At 40.9% G+C, this 21,287-nt stretch overlaps 1 protein-coding gene across 1 annotated transcript in view; it reads right to left on the bottom strand.

Annotated features, from left to right (window-relative positions):
- The window catches only part of dapk1 (death-associated protein kinase 1), an 84,710-nt gene that overhangs the window by 58,902 nt on the left and 4,521 nt on the right, over nucleotides 1-21,287 (bottom strand). The window lies entirely within an intron of this gene.

Raw genomic sequence — 21,287 nt, forward strand, 5'->3', positions numbered from 1 at the left:
GCACCGTTGACTACCATAGTAGAAAAAATTATTGTATAAATTTTTTTGTTCTGTTGAACACTAAAGAAAATATTTTGAAGAATGTAGGCATTTTTGACTACCATTGTAATTTTTCCTACTATGGTAGTCAATGATGTCCCAGAACTGAAAATTACTAACATTCTTACAAATATCTTCCTTTGTGTTCATCAGAACAAAGTTTATACATTTATACAGTTTTGGAACAACTTGAGGGCGAATAAATGATGACAGAATTTTCATTTTTAGGTGAACTATCCCTTTAACCAAATGTGACACATTCAAGCTTCTAGTAGCAATTTAATGAACTGTAAAACTACTACAGTACATGAGAGAATCACAGCAAAACAAAACATTTTATGTTTACGGGTAACACATAAAGCTGCAAAAACGAAAGTGAAACTCGCACTCCACTGCCAAACAATAACTGCGAGTAATTAAATATTCCATCTACTAAAATGCAATCTATAGTATGCATGAACTGACATTAATGCTATCAAACAGGAAAGCAGCCGAAACAACTGCCTCACATGACTAAAAACGTGTCATCGTTTTTAAACCCCTACGTTTTCCTCATCCACACTACAATGCGAAAACAGCGTTTTCAAATATATCCACTTTCGAGTGCGTTTTCAAAAAGCTCAGTTTCCGTTCACAAAAATGCAGTCTCACTGTGGACGAAAGGCCAAAACGGAGAGAAAAAGATGCGTTTTCATCTGAAAATGAATGTGGATAGGGTCTAACACTGATCTAAGATCAGCCCATGGGTTTTTACTAAGAAACACCTCAAAGGTCATCCTCCTGATGTTAGACTCAGAGAAGCAACAGACGGTTTAAGCAGTTGGAGGAGCAGAAGATAACCATCCTTCTAATCTTTGGCCTCAATCCTGCTGTAATCCCAATCAAAATGAGTCTGATGGGCTCATCAAAACCCCATAAACCCAGAGAAAATGTGACTGGGTCACGAACAATGATCTTTGAGCCTCTCATTTAGTCTCACTGGTGGCTCAGCGTGTGCCAAAAAAGAAACACTAGACCGAACCACTTTCCACTGGAAACAATTAATAATTCCTCTTTGTTATAAAGAATAAAAAATAGAATCAGCTTCATATTTCAATCATGCTATTGCACATTGGGAGTGATACCTAAAATTGCATAAGAGGCATTTGATATTGAACGACTACAGATTATGGCTAAGGACAGTCAAATGAGACCGCTGTCAACACCTTGGAAGAGGTAGACATTTAGCAATTTTGCACGGTAGCTTGCTCATTTGAGTGGGAAATTGAAAAAGCCAGGAGAACAAGGAAGCAGAAAAAACCCTTTCATGTTAACTAAACACAAAATATAAAAATTAGACATCCTTTTGTATACTAAGATCCTTCCGAAGACTACAGACCTTGGAAGAATTGTAATATAACTGTATAAAGAAAACAAACTGAACTAAAAAAAATCACAAGCCAATTTAGGATGCAACATGAGTTGTTGGTTTTTACCAGCTCTGGTTAAATTCCCTAAGGTCTCACCTCAAGGAGAGATTGTCAGGTGGCTCAGGGAATGTGTTTACTCTCATCTGGGTTTTACAGTATGTTTACACTGTGGAAACGGAATGCATTTTCACCTGGTGCCAGAATAGCAGCAGAGAGATGAAAGTGGTCTCAAAGGCATCCATCCACAAGTGTTGGGGAAAAACCAAACCAAGAGATGGAACTCAGCTGGGACGTAAAAAAAAACAGTACTAGACACACTTAGGAATTACACCATTCAAAAATAATAACTGCAACATACAATTTGGAAAGTGTTAATTGCTTCATTGAAAGTGTTTATTCTTCAAAGAAAAGAGATTCAGTTATTTTTGGGTGAAAATAGATAGAGTCCCCCTAAAAAAAAACAAAGACTTACAACATTAACACTAGTGTAGATTTCAGATTGGCCTCAGCCTTCATCTGATAATAACTAATCATGTTGCCTGGATTTTGACCTCTGCAAGTTTTATGACAAAGCAGCTTTTGTACAGACCTGCCATTGGCTGTCCGTCGGGGTGCCCAACTGGTTAATACAACACCAGCCCTCAGACAACCCCCATATTATTACAACCGAGGAGCCCTGCGATAAAAACGGTTAATTATCCAAGCTGGTCTGATCCATAAACATTTACCAATTCTGAAAGCATAACACTAGCAAGGGTTACCGTATTATTTCTCCCACCGAAAGTCTTGCACTTTTGAATTTTTGAGCAAGGGAAACGCACCTGGGAATATGGGAATACTTTAGTCTCTGTCTGAGGAGACTGGAAGGAGGGAGTCTAACTTGGTTTGCTTCAGAAGATGGTAAGACCTAGCATTAGCATTGCTGGTTTGTTGGGGCTTCATTCATTTCAAATGCTTTACAGGGGATAAATGGAGGTTGAATATGAATACTGGGGTAAAACAGCATGAAAGTTAGAAAGAAGTGATGGCATGAAGTCATAAGAGGCTGCCAGTATCATTGACAAACCCTATGTAACTAGCGCTAAGCTAACAACTTGATATTTCAAAACATGACACTTAGCTTGTGGGCCAAATCCAGTCTATAAATTATGCGTTCCCCTGACTGATTTGGACTAAAACGTTGTGGGACACATGAGAGCAATCTCTGTGCAAAGTTCATTTGTTGGGTTCAAAAGCACTCAGTGGAGTGGACAATGTTTCATAATTGGACCAGTCACCAGAGAGTGCATTTGAGCATTAACTGACCTTAGTTCAGTATCTCTGCTTTCCCCAATACAAACCAGCATGGTTTATGCGTACATACTACATATGCATTCCAGTTCTATCCAATCCAATGTATTTTTGCAAATAATGTAGCTACGGATAAGTCTTCAGACATAAAAAAACAAAAAAGAAATGAGCCACAGCTGTTCATGATGGTGATATGTCTGTATGATGGCACATGGTGGCAACCAACTTTATTGTAGCCATCAGTCTTTTTTAACATGCATGCTTAATCAGCATCATTGCCTAACTCAGACATGTTAAAACAGTAGAAATTGCAAAGTGAATGACTGAGAAATGCTGACATAATGCATGCAAACAGTTCAGTTACACAAAAATGAACGCTCACTGTTATATCAATAGAGGGATTTTAAAACCGTGTAAAAACTGTGGGCTCGGGGCCATCTGGGCATCCTTCCAGTTTTCCAGCAATAACATCAATATTTCACATTTAACAAATCACTTTGACTGATGTCGATTCACTATTTTGATCCCAACTTTATGTGAGGACAACAGATTGGGTTTAAAGGGATATTTCAGAGGCAAAACCAAGTTTTAACCCTCAAGGCATCCTGACTGAATATAACTTTCTTCTTGAAGAATAATGTGGTTGGAGTTATAATACCACGTATCATTTTTCTTCCAAGCGGTAGAATGGGAGTGAATGGGTGGCAATTTTTTGAAACTCCAAAAAGTGCATCCATCGATCAAAGAACTGCTCGACACGGCTCCATGGTCTTAACAAAGGTCTTCTGAAGCAAATTGATGCGTTTGTTTAAGAGAAATATCCATACTGAGAGTGCTATTAACGTTAATGTCTAACTTTCGTTATCCCTTGGCTGCGCGTGAACCTGAGACTTGTTTTTCCGGCGATCCCTGTGGCTCGTGGTGACATATTAACGTCTTGTGAAACGAATCGATCGTTATTTGCAATAAACTGAACGTCATTTATAAAATTACGACGATTTTCTACAGCTTACGGCAAACGTCCTGATCAGACGTCCTGTCGCATAAATTACATCTTTTAAGATCTGCACACGCGTCATCCCTCTGGTGTCCGTTCACTTTGAGATTGTGCATACGTCATTTATGCGACAGGAAGTGCAATCAGGACACATTTGGCATAAGCTGTAGAAAACTGCTCATAATTTTATAAATGACGTTCTTATTGTACAAATAATGATCGATTTGCTTCACAAGACGTTAATCACCAGGAGCCACGGGGATCACGCTTGTGTTGGATATATATGCTTTTAGAACTCTTGAAGGCATGGCAGCCATTCACATCAATTATATGAAGCACAGAGGGCTGCGGATTTGCCTAGAAATGTTCTTTAATGTTCTACTCAAGAAAAAATGTCACCTACATCTCGGATGGCCTGGGGCTGAGTAAATAAACAGCAAATTGTATTTTTAGGATGAACTATTCCTTTAAAGGCAGAAGAGGTGATCCTGTCCAGAAACATTTTTTGTCATGCTGGTTGGAAATATCATTACATCCTGATAGCAATCAATAAGTAAAGTGGTGTGGTCCAGTTATATTTTTATAATTATATATATAGCATAGCACCAAAAAAACCTTCACCCAATCATTACATTCGGTCCGAACGCAACAATAGGTCGTGTGTACATTTTCAGTCAACGTATTTTGCATCCCACTGCGCACCCTGTTCACACAGTGACACCATACGTCATCAGTGCAGTCACATATGCTGTGCAGACACAGCGGGAGAATGGCAGGTAAACAGCTGGAACCTAACATTCCCCTTTATTATGTGCAAGTATGCAAGTGGCACTTGCAAAGGACGAACAAAAAGAAAGACCAGATAAAAAAATTGCCACGACTAAAAACATCTAATCAGCAAAGAGGTGAAAGCAGAATTCCATTCGCGAACGCATTCCAGTCTTTATCGGTCGGTTCACGGCCGCTTTCCGGGGGTTTCCCGCTTGGTCTGTTTGCGGTTGTGTTCCGGAGGTTTCACAGGAGATGGGTGTGAAAAACGGAAAAATCCTGGCCAAAACGGGAGTGTTGACGGGTATGATTATAACCGATGTTGCTTTTCCATGCTGGGAGCAGCTACAGGAGTCAAGGGTTTCAAAGATTATGCCATGGTAACTTCTGGACAGGTAGGTAGGTACATGTTATGACTCGATTTTGATGGGTTTAGATTATGTTGCTAATGTAGTCTGTGGACCTTTATGAATTAGCTCAATGACATTGTTACCCAGCGTCTAAAGGGAACTATGCTGCATCTATTCCCGTTTTAAAGCTGTTGTTTAAAGCTGTTTTCGCTATTGTAGAAACATTATTTACTTTGGACTGTAACATGTTCTCACTGGTGAATAAGACTTGATTTTATTGGAATTGATCTAATAGCTTCTGCTTTGTGCTCGTTCATGTGTTTGGAGGCGTGGCTTTGGACAGCGATTCGCATGGAGGGTGGGATCATGATTTCAGTGCTAGCAGGTTTAAGTTAGCACCTTACCAAATCACCCATTCCACCTTAAAGCACACTCTGACCCCAATTTCAACATATATATATACTGTATATTCCAAAGAATATGAACATGCCTAATGGCAATGGTGGGCAGGGCACACACATATCTTAGCACGTGAAATAAGACCGTTTAGATGTGCATAATTTTGAATGATCATTTGTGTATGCGAATCATACTGGTTCATTAGTGAAAAATAAATGTGGGTGGACAGTTCAGAGAGAACAGAGCCCACTAATCTTTAGCACCCAAACTGCACACGTTATGCAATATCTTTGCTGTAGTGCCACACAGGAGTAACCAAGGAAACAGAGCTGCAGTTAGAGTAAAGCTGACACACACTGAGGTTTGAGACAAGAATATTGGGAGTTTGTAGAATCATCGGAAGCAATCTTACTATGTTACTTTAGTCGATGTGTCAGGTTCCTTCCACTTATTCTACATGCATTTTGCATGCACTATGTTTTAGTAAATGCTTATATTAACATAAACTAAGATTAATAAATGCTTTAGAAGTATTGTTCACTGTTAATTCACGTTGGCTAATGCATTAACTAACTGTTAAAGAGTAAATATTACAATGTCCTTAAAATTACATGTTGCTGTGTGTGAACGTAAGCAGTCTGCTAAATTGTAAAGCCGAAAGTGAACGAATAACAAAGTTATTGGCTTGGGAAAAAAGGAGTCGACTCTGAATCACGCGAACGAGTCGTCTGTCGTTCTAATTTCAGTTCCAGGTCGGATTTGCGTCACTCCGTGTAATGCCCGCCTACGTTCCATTCGTGACACTGCACGCAATAGACCAATCACAGCAGACTAGACCAATCAAATCAGAGTAGGATTAGACAGATGAATCGCTGAACTAATCATTTGAGAGTCAGTCAAGAAGTAAGGTAATAATAACTGCCTATTATTAGAAAATGAAAGTGTTTTTACACGTGTAATATGTTGTTGGACACTCTATAAACCAAAGTTGGACCTTAAAAATCACAAATTATTTACTCCTTAACAAATAGCACTAGGGCTGCAACAACTAATCGATAAAATCGATAATAATCGATAATGAAATTCGTTGTCAACGAATTTCATTATCGATTAGTTGGTCTGTGACGTCACTTGCGAGCTGCGCAGTTATAAATCAAGCGCGTCTTCTTCCCTTTTAAAATGACCGTTTTAGATGTGTCTCTCCGTGTAGCATCAGCTGCGCAGTTTTAAATGCAGACGTGGTTCTCCGTGGATGCATCTCTTTGTGCAGCGCGAGATGCGCAGTTTTAAAGTCACACGTGTCTCTCCGTGCTGTACGAGATGCGCAGTTTTAAAGTCACACTTGTCTCTCCGTGCTGCACGAGGTGCGCAGTTTGAAAGTCACACGTGTCTCTCCGTGCAACGCGAGGTACGCAGTTTTAAAGTCAGACGTGTCTCTCCATGGATGCGTCTCTCCGTGCGGCACATGTTGCGCAGTTTTAAAGTCAGACGTGTCTCTCCGTGCAGCGCGAGGTGCGCAGTTTGAAAGTCACACGTGTCTCTCCGTGCAGCGCGAGGTACGCAGTTTTAAAGTCAGACGTGTCTCTCTGTGGATGCGTCTCTCCGTGCGGCACAAGTTGCGCAGTTTTAAAGTCAGTGCAGTGTTCTGCATGCATCTCTTCAAGCTGCGCAGTTTTAAAGTTTAAAGGGGAGAGGTGTTTTGGGTGGGCAGTCGTGGCCTAACGGTTAGAGAGTCAGAGTCGGACTCGTGACCAGAAGGTTGCCGGTTCGATCCTCGGTGGGGTAACGACTGAGGTGAGGTTCACTACTCTCTGGATGGATTAAAAGGAGAGGTCACATTTCGGGTATGGGTCACCATATCTGACTTATAGGTCACTTTCACTTTTAAATACCCTGATTTGGTGGTTTATTTAGTTCAGAGGTGGGTAACGAAGTACTTGAGTACTGTACTTAAGTACACTTTTTGAGTATCTGTACTTAAGTATTACTTTTTATGTTTACTTTTTACTGTACGTCACTACATTTGAATGACAAATATCAATATACAAAAAAAATATTTCCTTGGCCGACCCTCCCCTCGCTCCCACTTTTGGGAGAGACTATTGTCAGTTGCTTCTAATATGACACACATGAATCAACTCACCAGGTGTGTTAATTATGGAGACATTCACAACATTTTGGGAGAAGGCTAATGAGTTCAGTTGTGTATACTTTTCCCATATCTGATTTACTTATTATAAGCAAAAGATGTAATTACACTTTACCCGATTGATCGATTAATCGAAAAAATAATCGTCAAACTAATCGATTATCAAAATAATCGTTAGTTGCAGCCCTAAGAGTGGCAAAAGTTATGGATTGTAGCTAAAAATATAGTTCAATAGAAAAACGTAATGTTATTGTAACACATCTCTATCGAAAAGTGACCAGCACTGTGTAACATGTCAACTTTGTACAAATTTTATTTGTCACACATACTGTGTGTGATTGTGTATATGTATGTAAAATGCTGTCAACTGCTTTTAAGACGATCCTTATTAATTAAATTAAACAGATTAAAATAATCAAAAGAATGGAATTAAAAAATAAAAACAGAATAAGGTGGGAAAGATACAATACAATATTTATAAAATATTGGGGAGATGCAGTGGGATTTGCCGTACTAGAGAACATAGAATGACACATAATGTCACATAATATCAACTTTAGTTCGAATTAATAAGCAAAAGACCCAGAAACAACTCAAGCTGACATTTACCATTTACACAAAGTATTTACATAAAAACACTTGGGAGTAGCTGTGCAGCACAAAAACACAGTTTCTATCAACTGAATGCACGCAGATACTGTCCAATAAAAGCTAAATTGATGGATCTTATGTTTACCGTAACAAAGATCCTCTGAGGAACAGAAACTGTCAGATTCAGTCACAAGGGAAAACAACTTCATATGAAACCTCCGACCTCTGTGTATCTTTAGGCATGTATAGCTACAACCTTTTCATTTGTGGAAAGTTTCATATGGGTAATAGGGGTGTAACAGTTCAAATTACTCACGGTTTGGTTTGTGTCACGGTTTTGGTTCGGTTTGGGAAAAACCGAATGTTCAGGGAAAAGGGACTACTGACAAATAAAAATAAGAACAAATAATCAAGCTACAAGTAACAGCACCAATAAAACAACAGAGCAAAGCTGAAAATAAAATAAAATACTGTATAATACCTTTTAAGGTAGAAAATAGAAATGGATTAAAGTAATCAAATAAAACATAACATTGCATATGTACAAATTAAATAAATATGAATCATAATTGAAGTTACAGAAGCTATTGAGTCACAAGCAGTGAGTGATTTCCTTGACTTTTAACAGACAGCAGGAATATGCTGCTGTCGCTTTGAGAGGAATGAAACCAATCCAGTACACTGACACTGTACACATACGTTGTTTTTCGTCTGTTTCGTCCATTCACTTAAGACATAACCTACTATGTTTGTTAAGATACTCGACAAGAGGGGCATGTTGACCTACTTCGTGTGTGAATTTGTCCGTTTAAGTGCTTCAAAGACAACTCAATATTTGCACCATGTCTGAGACTTTCCATATGCGCGCATTCGGATCTTCTCACAGCGCGCAAGCGAGTTTTCTTCTCCATCATCTTGCACTTAAATGTTTAAATTGGCAAGGCTTTAATGAGTGGTTTAAACAGCAACATGTGCTGTTCAGGTCTCACCTGCACTCGCGCGCTCACAACACCCGGGTGATGAAAGCATAAATGACTGTACAGCATATGTCAATCCTATTGAAATTTGGCTACGTCAGTGGTCACCAACCCTACTCCTGGAGATCGACCGTTCTGAAGATTTCAGCTTTAACCCCAATCAAACACACCTGAATTATCTAATCAAGGTGTTCAGGTTTGCTTGATAATTACAGACAGGTGTGCTGAAGCAGGGTTGGAGCTGCAGTCTGCAGGACAGTCGATCTCCAGGAACAGGGTTGGTGACCACTGGTCTACGTTATTTGATTTGTTGTTGGTATTAAATGTGTATCCATCGACAAATATACATTAGCTGAACTTTGTCTGTTTTACGCATTATAATTTGTAACAAACTGTCATGACTCTGCTTCATCATGTCATGCTATTCTTGGTCTTGTAGCAGAGTCATGGCAAAGCCTTAGGTTATGTATGGAGAGAGACATATTGGCACTTACGGCCTTCTATACTCTCTCTCCAGTCCGTGTCTTTGTTCCCGCCTTTTCATTCCTCATTAGCTTCCCTTCAGTGTTTAATCCCTGACACCTGGTCCTTGTTTATCCCTCGTTTGTATCTCCCTTTATAATGCCCCTGTGACTTCTGTCCTGTGCTCAGTCATTGTGCTTGTTGGAGTGTTACCTTGTGTATCATCGTGTCTCGTACTCTGAGTGTGATTCCTGTTTTCCTGTTCCTGTTCTTGAAGTTCTTGTCAGTCTAGTAAGTGTTCAGTTTAGTTGATGTCTAGTGTGTTTATCCCAGTTTGTTGTAAGTTAGTCTACGTCCTGTTATTATTCTTGTTGAGTTGTTATACCCCATTGTGGGTCTTTGTTTTTTTGTGTTTTTTGTAGTAAATATTCTTGTTGTTACCCCTGAACGCTGCCTGCAATTGGGTTCTTCCACAACTTACGTGACAGAATGAACGAGCCAACTACGAACCCAGCAGGCAGCATGGAGGAGTCGAATGAGGCGTTCAGGAGCTGCCAGGCTCATGTCCTGTTCAGCTTCCGCCAGAGGGGGATCCCCGTGAAAGACTTCGCCATGGACTTCCTGTCCACCGCGTGCTACTCGGGGTTCACCGAGGCAGAATTGAAAGTAATCTTCAACAGCTGCCACGATCAACCCTTTGAGCCAGCGGAGAAGCGCCGTTTGAGACCCCTGGGCTTCGTGGACCAGGTCCAATTCGTGATGAATTGTGAGGAGTCCAGGGGAATGTCCATGGCGGAGCCTGGCAGGGGCTGGCGACCATCCAGGAGGATAGCCACTTACAGGTCGGGGTTTTGGGTGTCACCACGCCATCCTCCTCTCCCCCGGCAGCTCCTCCGCCCATCAGCATCCGTGGCCGGCGTAGACGAAGGGAGTCGTGGGACTCCCCGTCCGACTCCTCCGGTACGGAACTAACCGGGCTCCCCATCGCGTCTCTCCAGCTGGCCACACGTCCTGTGGGCCGGGCCAAGAAGAAGCCGAGGAGGGGGATGCTGAACCCTGCCCAGCTGCCAGTGAGCGCTGCCCAGTCGGCGTCCCAGCCGGTGCAGCCGGGATCCAGTCCGGTGCAGCCGGGATCCAGTCTGGTGCAGCCGACGTACAGTCCGGTGCAGCCGGCATCCCAGCCGGTGATCCAGCCGGCGTCCAGTCCGGTGTCCAGTATCGTGCCCAACCCGGTGCAGCCGGCGTCCAGTCCGGTGCAGCCGGCGCCCAGTCCTGCATCCCAGCCGGTGCAGCAGTCGGCCTTCCAGCCGGTGCAGCAGCCGGCCTTCCAGCCGGCGTCAAGCCCTGTCCAGCCGGCCTTCCAGCCGGTGCAGCAGCCGGCCTTCCAGCCGGCATCAAGCCCTGTCCAGCCGGCCTTCCAGCTGGCGTCAAGCCCTGTCCAGCCGGCCTTCCAGCAGGCATCTCAGCCGGCAGTGCGTCCGGCCGACAACAAAGTCGACCACCGCTAAGTCTCCTGGGACTCCACCCATGCGAGCACCCCCAGGGACTAAGACTATTCCCCCGAGTCCCAACCCCTTTGGACTTCCCCCTATGAACCCTTGTCTTGCCCCACCCCCCCTCCCATGTTTGTTATTTTTATTATCTCACTCCAACCCGGCTGTCATTTTTTCATGTTTGCCATTAGTTATGTTGTCTGTGTATTTGGATCGTGTCTGTCACCCAGTTTGTCTTGTCATATCAGTCTACCCCTTGGTGAGCACTCTGCCTCATCTTGTCATGGTTTTCTTGGTCTTGTGGCAGAGTCGTGACAAAGCTTTTGGTTTAGTGTGAGAAAGCCATGGGGTGTTTATCTTTTGACACTCCATGTGTTTTCTCATGTCCTGTCATTGGCCCCGCCCCTCTCATTTCCTGTATTGCTTCCCTGCTGTGTTTCATTACCCTTACCTGCCCTGTGTTATTATCCCTCGTTTGTGTTTCCCTATAAAATGCCCTCGTATTCATTGTCCTGTGCTCGTTCATTGTGTATTCACTATGTTTGCTTGTCTGCTGTTCATGCGCTATGTCTTTGAAAACACCACGTCTTGTTCCTGTATGTGAGTTACCCCAGTTTAAGTCTAGTGTAGTTCTTTTCTAGTGTTGTTCTAGTTTAGTGTTAATTAGTCTATGTCCTGTTTCGCCTATTGTCCTGTTTTATGGTTTATTGTTATTGTTTACTGTATTTATTGTTTTGTGTTGCTTTGTTTAAATAAATATCCCATTTGTTAACCCCTTCATCACCGCCTGCCTGCAATTGGGTTCTCTCCACGAGAATCGTGACACAAACCACATTATAAATGCGTCATCAGATTTAAGATGAGCCGCGGTCCAATGCCGAACTGTTGGTGGAGAACAGTGCGGTTCAATTTTTTACCGAGAACCGTTACACCACTAATGGGTAAGTATGCATTATTAGAAATGTTCACCCCTTTTCAAAGGATTTCTCAAAGCAAACACAATTTTGCTACTTTAACGTCTCTTTACAAGAATGAGTGAGGATAAAGTGTTACAATTCAAATGATACAAAACAGAACAAATAAGATAATCGTAAGTGATATTAATTTAGCTAACTTCAATCACATGCCCTCTGTCTTAAGAACACATCCTATGCCACATGTCCAATCACATAAAAAGGCAGAGCGGCAAAGAGCATTTCCAATTTGCATGTGCTGCTTTCCTTACACCATATTGTTTTTTAAACTTAAATTGTTAAACTTTTAAAACTGTGATTTCTCATCAATCTCTTTCAGTAAAACTTGTCAGGTAGAGACATCTTACACCATGTTGGAGCCGTGTTGCATGCGACAAATTTGATTCTTTGCTTGAGGTCCTATCTCCTCCTCGTACGTTCCTGTCCTCTCCTTACGTACCGTACTGTCCAAAAAAGGCACAAACATGCCCATAACTTTAAAAATAAATAAATACATAAAACCATTTAAGCTTGCAATTAAGGCAACAAAAGGCCAACGTTACAGGACTGGGCCAACATAACAACATTGGTATAACCAATGGCATGTTATAATGGCGTGACCTAGGGGCAAGACTGCCAGTTTGTCCAACTAATGGCAGATTGGGGTTTGGAAACCATCTTTATTTTTGCAATTACCTTAGGTGCCACAAGTGGTGGAGAAACCACACACTTAATTTCTCTTTGATCTGTCTGAAAGGTATTTGACATGTCAACGGAATGTAATTTTGCCCTTTTCTAAAGTTCAAAACAAAGAACACACTGTGTGAAGATGAACTGGGAGCAAAAGCGTATGACTCGGCCTGACGTAACCATTACTAACCTTCAGTCAAATTCAGCTAAAACACAAGGACTCATTTGTAATTCAATCAAAACAGTGTAACCAATCAGAAAATCAGCTTTGTCAGATTAATTCACTTTCATATATGAGCATGAAGGACTTTTTCTCTTTGTGTCTCACATTCAGTCAATCGGAACTCATTTACTGAAGCGTTGCTAATGGAGGAAGCCCCACACAGATGACCAAGCTTAACTGATAGCTACGCCTGGAAAGAACCGGATAAATGGGCGGTTCCCATAGCAACCTTGGGGAGGAGACCTGACGTTTGCTGTGGGCCTTATCTTCCAATTGCCCTAATGTAGACAGAAACTGACATTCACCTGGTTTCGACGAGTACTGCTTACAGTCAAAACAATAACATAAGTGTTGAAAGGCAAACTCTGTAGCTTTTGACGTATTCACAGCTACTCATAATTCAGTAACTCAACCCCCTTCATAATTCTTCAATTATGAAGAAAATAAGAAAGCTTTTTGGAATGCCTACATAAAGGTGATTAACTAGAATGAACTATTCTGCACTCATTCAAGTAGTGATACGAAAGAACTGTGACGAAATATCTATTGCCATATTAAACAGGGTCAAGTACTTTGTGTAAAGTAAAAAGGGGATAAAAGGAAACAAAAAAAGCAAAATGCTCAACAAGGCATTAACAATGATGTACAAGATATAAAGAAAAGCACTTGATATCCAGCACAGAGTCTGAATTCCTTCCACGACATCACTTTGCCTGTAGCTTAGCAACAGCATTAACAGTGCTATAGCACTCCCAGAACGTGTGAGAAGAATTCATAATGTGTTCACACAAATTTATAGCTGAATATTCACAAATGTGCCACAGGAAATGCTGTATCACAGCTTTTGGTCAAGCCACCTGACTACAAGATGGGGATTATCAGTCATAGTATCTTGTATGGAAAATCATGATTCAGTTATCTGTGGCACGCTACAGCTTACTGGAGAGGGATTCCTATTATTTATACATACTGTAATACTTGACATTAAATAATCCCATAATGGCTGATGCACACAATTATTATGGTGACTGCATCATTAAACCAGACCCTGATGAATGAGGAAGTGTTGAGTGTGCAACAATGTGGAGTGTTAACTGCAGAGTGGGTTGTATACTGCATCTGTAGACAAGCATCCAAAGGAAGACCTTAGTATTAGGGATGCACCGATACCGTATCGGTACTCGCACTCGTAAAAAATGCATCGATACCAAGGACCGATACCTCATGTGACATAACTGACAGAATTTTGTTGTGATTTTTTTTGGGAAAGTTTATGAAAAGCTCATAAAATTGTTTATTTTTTTCATAATATGTTTAAGGTGGAGTTGTTTGTAATTATGAAGCTCAGTGTTTCCCCCACCATTACCTTAGGGGGGCGCCCCGCCCCCGTCGAAGGTCAAGTTAATTTAATTTTTTATGTAGCATTAGATCACAAGAGAAGTCATTTAAGGTTACCTTTCCTATATAACATGTATACACCTTGTTCTCGTACTAAACAAACTAAATAGCATTATGTTATTTATCTTATTTACATGGCGGCATGTCATTTCTGTTTCTACGTGGTCGCGCCTTTATAATTCTCCTCTGCTACACACACACGCGCACACACGCACAGGCTTTGGTTGACTATCCCCGTGGGGACAGGTCCATAGGCGTAATGTTTTTATACTGTACAAACTGTATATTCTATCCCCTATCCCTAACCCTATCCCTAAACCTAAAGATCATAGAACACTTTTTGCATTTTTAGATTTGTAAAAAATATTGTTCTGTACAATTTATTAGCTTTTTTGTCCCTGGGGACCTCAATTTTGGTCCCCACGGTGACACGAGTCCCCATGTGTTGGTGTGTATTCAGGTTTAGGTCCCCACCAGGATATACAAACATGAACGCACACACACGCACGCACGCATGCACGCACACACACACACACACACACACACATGTGCGCGCACATACACAGGTAAGCACACTTTCACCAGCGGACAGAGAGCGCGTGTGGGAAAATATGTCACAGTGTCTGTAAACAAGCAGTCTAAACAGTTAAAAATGTGCTCACTCCTTTTTTAACAATTTGCGTAATTCAAAAACCCTGCTGGTAAAAGCAAAGATTTGAATTCTGCCGTTAATGTCGTCACTCAATGGCAAAGCCCGCCCAGCAGTGGTGACGATCTGCCCTATTTGCTTAGACACAGTCCCATGTGGGAAGTACAACAGTCGCGATCGTTAGATCGTCACTGGAGCTACACAATCTCTGTGCCACGGAGGCACTACAGTTGTTCTGTATTAGGATGTACCGACCAGCATAACTGTCTCCATAGACTCACGCACTGAGTTATAGAGAACAGCATGGTTAAATTTAATTTATGAAGGCAATGTCCCGCTGAGAATCGGAAAAGTATTTCACGTTTCCGCCAATCATTTCACGCCGGACTGCTTCACGAATGAGGGCCAGTACAACGCTGGACTTTCAACGAGGTTGCTACTGAAACCGGGAGCAATACCAACACTTCGTGCCCAGTCCTCATATCCAGCAGAAGCAGTAACGTTAAGTATCACACCTCATATTCTTGCTGATTAGTCTTTCAAAATTGCCACTCTTAATGTGCTTGTTATCGCGCTATATTGGTAATGTTGCTAACAATAGAAGTACAGCGTCTAACTGTATTTATTGACGCTGCCCTCACATGCTGTCGGGCTTATCGTAAACAATACGTAAAGTAAGTGTGACAGTACATGATAGAACAACGTTGAAAGCGTGACCTCCATGCAGCATTTATTCTCTGGCTCTGTAACTGTTAGTTATTTTACTGCAATTCCCACACGAGCACCTGCACAGCGATTTATACATTATCATGACGGACCATGCTAATGGTTATCGATCACTTGAAGAACGTTAATTTCACAATAACTGCAAAATTACAACTAACCATTCGGAAACATCCAGTTCAATTCTTAAGGTTGTCACTTCTTGTGTCTCTCCATCAGTGTCAGACTCCGGGCTGAACACCACTAACAATTACTGACATTTTGATGTTTTGTTTTGGCCGGTACGCATCGGCACTCACTAAATCCTTGGTGTTTCGCGTCTGACGTCATCACGCAACAGTGTTTTATTGGCGATTTTAACAATCATATGTAGTTTAGATGGTTAGGGTTAGGGTAAAGGTTTTGTAAGACTTGAAACACCAAGAATTTAGTGAGAGCCTCAGCCACGAGTTCCTGAAACTCTGCCCTCCTCTGGAGAGGGGGCTGGGACAAAAAAAGGTCATTAACATTTAAAGAGATACAAGCAAAATCGGTGCGTTTTTACACACTCAAAAACAGGCAACTTCAACATTCTATAATAAATGATCCGCTGGGTATTTTGAGCTAAAACTTCACATACACACTATGGGGACACCAGAGACTTATTTCACATCTAGTAAAACCATTCGAACAACCTCTCCTTTAAAGGCGCAGTTTTTGATTTACAGCGGCCACTAGCGTTGTAGTATAGATTTGCAACGAATCGCTCAGTCCAAACACGACGGTGGCCACCACAGTACAAAAAGATGTCGTTCTCATGATGACGCAGGGAAAAGATCATGCGAGCATTAGAAAGACTGTAGAAAGTGCGATGTCTTATTTATTACATAAAATAAAAGGTCTGTGGTCTATAAAAAGAAGGATAAAAGTCAGGCAAGAGCTAGGACCTGAGTGAATATTATAAAGACTTTCCAGCAGAGCCGCGTTAGGACCCACGGTACTTTTAGAAGAGAAATGTGAGTAACATTGGTTTTTCTGTTTGTTAGAACCAAGATATGTTGTTGTTTTTGTTCTAATATTAGCTGTGTGACGGAGCAGTTTTGAGCGTCATTGTTTATCTGGAACCGCTTTTGTACTCGTCCAGATACTGGAGAGAGAGCAAGAGCATGTTGGCGCTAAAACTGTAGAGAGAGCGCGTTTTACTCTCTTACTCAATGATGAATAAACTTACATTTAATCCGCGGGTCACATCCGCGATCCATTTCACCACGATACCGCAGGGGAGAGGAAGAGGAAACACGCGTTGTAGAGTTGTTTGTCCGTTTAGGGCTGCTGTACAAAACATGGCGGCGAATTCAATGTATGTAGGCCCGCTCTGTATGTAGATATAAACAGCTTATTCCAAGGTATTAGAAACATAACGGTTCATTATGTGAGGTCTTTATACACCTCTGAAGAAATAGTTTTGTATATTATATAGCATTTATGTCAATAGATCCTCCTAAAAACCCAGTATTGTTCCTTTAAGCAAACGAAAATGCAGCAGTAATAAAGTCTTTTTAGGTGTCAGTCAGTTTACTGTTTGCTATATAGGTTTGTGACAGATTACAAAACATAACGTCTTGTATCTACATATAGCATTTATGATATTAATCATTAAACATGCATAAATAATCAGCATGTTAAGAGCATTTCATTGTGAATCATGTTTTAATTGGAAAGAATATTTAGAATCAGTTCTAGTATGAATGGCATGGAAAGGCTGTTAGTAACTTTGTAAGTACTCCTGCTCATGATATATTTATTTCAGTTGTTACATTTTGTTGCCAGTAGTTTTTTAAAATATTAAAATAGACCACTGGGACTTTGCTTCGGCACCAGAGTCTACAACACATTTTCTCAATTACCAGACCTTCTATGTTTCATACAGACTGTGACTATCAGAATATAAAGTAAATGGATTGATAAAACATTAGATTGATTTAACATTATTTATTTAAAAAAGTATTGTCCGGACCTCCGCTGCAAAAAAATATAGGGACCGCAGCCCCCCAAAGCCGTAAACCTAGGGGAAACACTGATAGCTATTCTATTTTTATTAGTCTCACTGTGTTGTGAAAAGTACAGGCATTGGTTCAGGCATCGGTATCGACGAGAACCAGAAAAAAATATCGGCACTCGTACTCGGTCTTTAAAAAATGGTATCAGTGTATCACTACTTAGTATGTTATAACTGACTCATGATTTACAGTTTCAAAGGTAAAAAAGGTAAAAGGAAAGGTTAGAAAAAAGATTCTGTTATTATGAAATATGTACAAAGAACTTGCAGAATAAATGATGAATTATGATTTAGAACAAATAAATCTCATGCATCATTAATGTCTTTAACATCTTTAAATAAAGGCGACTTAGAGTGAATTCAATGTACACATTTTGTCAGTATGAGCATTCTCTGAGAGGCATAAAACTCACTGTATAGGCCAGTCAGCTGATATAAGGAGTGGCACGAAATGAAGGTTACTATGGTATGTACATATTTCCTTGTGTATACTATGCACACTTGCCAACACAGGCCACCAACGGGCATGCCTACCCTCTGTGTCCACACACAGCATTAACTTGTGAGCAACCATGAGCTTAATCAAATCACACACAAAATGGAACAAATTCTACATTTTCAAAACATGCAACTCAATGTAAACCTGCAATACTAAAACATTTGAATGTATCTTGTCTGGTTGCCTGCTTGTCCTCCTATTACATTTATTTCATTAGAGATACTTCTAGAATTTAACTTTGATAATATTTTGATAATAATTAAAAATGTAATAATACCAAGGTGACTTCTGTTTAATATATTTTAATATATTATAATTATGTATATTAAGACTTTATTTTTCACATACACTTCGTATACATATACAACTCTCAATGAATGTTAATCTAGTACACTCCAAAGACTGTGCCACCAAGAAAAGAATATAGAAGACATATACAAAATATAAAAATGTAAATACACACTAAAGTAAGTTTAAAAAGATTTGTATAAGAATTAGGCCCGGTTTCACAGACACGGCTTAGCTTAAACCAGGACTATGCCTTAGTTGAATTAAGAAATTTATGTCGCTTTTATAAAAATGCCGTAGAAGAATATTACTGGTGTGCATCTTGAGACAAAACAATGGCCCTAATATATTTTAAGATATTTCTGGGTACGTTATATTCAGTTAAGACAGGTCAAACATTCATTTTATGCTGGGACCAGCCTTTAAGCCTTGTCTGTGAAACCGGGCCATAAAGTTTTAAATTAAGAGATCAGTGTTAAGGTAGACCCTGAATTGCAATGGAAGCAGAAACGGGCAATTTACGTTACAGTGAATATCTTGTCTACTTAATTGTCACGACCCAGGTCAGGTCGGGGTAATTGTCTGCACGGGAACGGTCTTGTTTTTGTCGAGCACGTGGAAGCTGTCTACTGACGGCTGACCACGTGCTCGGAGTCTGCGTCACTGTTCCCGCCCTCTGTCTCTGTTAGGGTTTTCCTTGCACTGTTGTTTTTCCACTCAGCTCTCACACCCCTGTTCTCACTTCCCTCATTAAGCCCGCTTGTTCCCACAATTGTACCACACCTGTTGACTATTCCAGCCCATCTAGGTTTCCTTTATAATCCCTTGATGTTTCTTGTCCTGTGTCTGACCGTTGTGTGTTTTTCACTACAGACTGACCTAGGTGCTGCTGCGGCTCACCTATAGCATCTCGATATCCTCTTGGATTTCTTAGCCTTAGCCTTAGCCTTGCCACAGTCCTAGTCATAGCCTTAGTCCTAGCTCCTCTAGTCATTTTGCCTTCACGAACGTGCTTCACTTGACTCTGTTTTCCTTAGCTTTTCCAGTGTATTCTCACCTTTCTCCCATCACGTCCCAGGTCTGCTCTCTGTCTACGCAGTATCCGTTGGCGTCCCGGCCGGCAGCCTCGCTCCACACCCGACCTAACAACAGTCGCATCAGGGGCGCGATCTTTGCCACGAGCTACCACTTCTCTCTCCTCCGGAGAGTTGGTTTGAGGAAGACCCTCGAACCCCAACTACTGACCCCTTACCCCGGCGGGGGATTCTCGACGCTCTTCGGAGTTCTCTCCCGTTCCGGTGGTGTATCTTTCTGCTTCCCGCGGCTGTGCATTCCTTGGCTGTTTGGATTATTGACTTTTGCCATTTACTAATAAAGCTTTTTCCCGCATTTGGGTCTCTCTCAGCTTTGTCGACCATGACATTAATATAATAAATAATATATAAATAATACAAGATAATATTAATATCTTGTCTATTTATGAATCATTTACATCTAAAGTTAAATCTTCTACAATATTTACTGATAAACCAGTTTCAAGTTAAACGCAGTTATAAACACTGAATAAATGCATTAACAGTGTAAAACATTTTTTTAACAGGTTAATCAAATTGAACTAATCACGTTCATTACCACATTAACTACACAAAAATGTGCTTTGTTTATTTTTTTGCTCATTTAGGACTGTCAGTGACTAACAATGCTTTTCTACTGGCACTGATTAACATGGTCAAAAGCGGTTGGTTTAACCTTTGTACAACCCAGGAAGCCCCAGCTAAGACGGTGGGTTTGGATAGTTGAGGGAAAATATTTTTTCTGTATTCTAAAATGCTGCATTCAATGTAGCAAACAGAAAATGACAGAGAGAGAGAGAAAACCCAATCTCTTGTCCTAAACATGCTTCACTGGTCACGGCTATTACTTCGCAGCAGGACTGTCTTGCCGGTGCACCGGAACACTCCTGGCGAGCTCGCTCACAAACCCTCAAGCACATTCTCTCTCTTTTACCCCCACAGATCTCATTAGGCTTCACTAGAGAGTAAGGACCCAAACTTCACTCACTGCAAACACAAATGGGCGAGCAGCCACAGTGAAGTACATAGACCTCTGTGCATGGCATTACAACCGCCTAACCAATAATACCATCTTCAGCATGATACTAGGGGTTGAAGCTTCACCCAGGGTGGGAAATTAAGACCTGCCAGGAGTTAAAAAACTAAATTTGAGTCTCACAAGGCACATGTTTGCTTGGGTCTTCAGTGAGGTATGAGATACTCTTATTAGAATGTGCGAATATGCATTTAAGATTGATTAAGTGGTTTGCAACAATCCACTTAAAATCTGGAAATTCTTTATAAAATCATTATAAATTCTTATAATGCATATTATAAATATGCAGTGTTAACACAAAGTACATTTTCTTTATACAAATAAGAAAACAGATTCGGTGATTTACACATTTGGAGATTTGAAGCTTCTTACTTGAACTGAAAAAAAAAGTTCATTCTGACCCTGGTCACGCCACAGCACCTTTTCCACTGGGGCACAAATATAGGCCAACAACAAACTACATGCATATGCTGCCTATCATTACAAGGGGGTGCGGCAATTGAGTTTGATTGACAGGCGATCTGACCAATCAGTTCGCAAGCAGTTTGATTGACAGGCGATCTGACCAATTATAACACCGATATCATGTGCGCCCGTGATTGACCGCCATTTTGTCCGACAAACAAACCAAGTAGTAGAGCTTTGGAAATTAATATGAAAAAATAGATTTTTAATTATTGTAATAGTGAACAGAGATATATACCCAGCTTTAATGGACGTTCACACTATAACGATAAATAAGTTATGACTTTAAAAACTCATTTTAAATTAAGGAAAATAGAGGAGTTCATCA

This window comes from Triplophysa rosa, linkage group LG2 (genome assembly GCF_024868665.1).
Source record: "Triplophysa rosa linkage group LG2, Trosa_1v2, whole genome shotgun sequence".
Classification (NCBI taxonomy): domain Eukaryota; kingdom Metazoa; phylum Chordata; class Actinopteri; order Cypriniformes; family Nemacheilidae; genus Triplophysa; species Triplophysa rosa.